The following is a 1,221-nucleotide window of genomic DNA, read 5'->3' as shown; positions in this document are numbered from 1 at the left end:
AGACTCTTGATGGGTGATCAAGCCATTCAGTCCGAGATATACGTAGAAATCCATGAGGTAATCGTGGACTCCTTGCCGGAATTCTCTCGGATTTCTCCCAGAATTCTCGGAGATCTCCGACTTGGGCGGAAACTGCTCAAGCCAATCAGTAGCTGCCACGTGGGAATAATTTAGAAACAGCCAATAGTGGGACACAAATTTGCATGCGAGCGGCGGGAACTCCTTTGCACCGGGATTTTTCTCTCTGCAGCTGAGAATTGCACCGTGCAAAGAAAGCTCCATGTGGTGGGAGATAATTCTGCAGTGCCGAAGCGCAAACACAATCATTGGGTAAGGACAATGACATGGGGGTCGACACAGGTATGCATGGGGAAGCGACATGCCTAAGTTAGGTGATGCGCTCAAGGTCACACAGGAAGTCTGTAGAGAGGCCAGGGAGTGACTCAAGGCCTCCTGAATCTGCATTCATTGACCTCCCAGAGACCGTCATTGCTGCCCTACCTCCCATCTCCCATGCAGCACTGCAGGAAAGAGATAGTTAGCACCTGACCTTTGTCATGACCCAAAGGCATGATTTTGTGTGTGCTTCGGCACCAGAATTATCCCCGCCAAGTTGCAGCTTCATTGCACAGGAGAGTTTCCTGTTGCAGAGGAAAACCCGGGTGCAGGGACGAGTTTCCCACCTTTTCTGCAGCTTCTTTTGCAGGGTGCATTGCTCAAGTTTCAAGAGAAATGCATGGTGCAAAAGAGTTCCCGCCAACGGTATGCAAATTTGTTCCCCGCTATTGGCTAGTTTTAAATTATTCACACGTGGCGGCTAACGATTGGCCTGTTAGCCGTATAAGAGGCTTGAGCAGTTTCCGCCCAAGCCGAAGAGGACTCCACATCCATCTCGTGGGGACTCTGGATACACGGCAGGGTAATAGAGACCCTGTGTGAGATTCAGAGGCGCTTGGCGACCTGATCCATCGCCCACCTCTTCCCGTCTTCGAGCGCAACTTTTATAAGACGTATCTACGATTCTGATTTTGGTGGCGTGTTCACCCAGAGCATCCGGAACTCTGTTCCGTGGAGCCTAGCAAACTCCACATGACCGTCTGTGTTGTCTGTGTCTGTAACCGCAACTCAAGCAAGTTCTCCAGCCTACACCACTGCCATCTCGATGCAAGTAAACAATCTTTAAAACTACCGCTAAGCGTTTGTGCCTAATTCCAGCTCGTC

Source organism: Alligator sinensis, unplaced genomic scaffold (genome assembly GCF_000455745.1).
Source record: "Alligator sinensis unplaced genomic scaffold, ASM45574v1 scaffold949_1, whole genome shotgun sequence".
Classification (NCBI taxonomy): domain Eukaryota; kingdom Metazoa; phylum Chordata; order Crocodylia; family Alligatoridae; genus Alligator; species Alligator sinensis.
The sequence above is the reverse complement of the archived record's forward strand: the minus strand, read 5'-3'. Positions refer to the sequence as shown.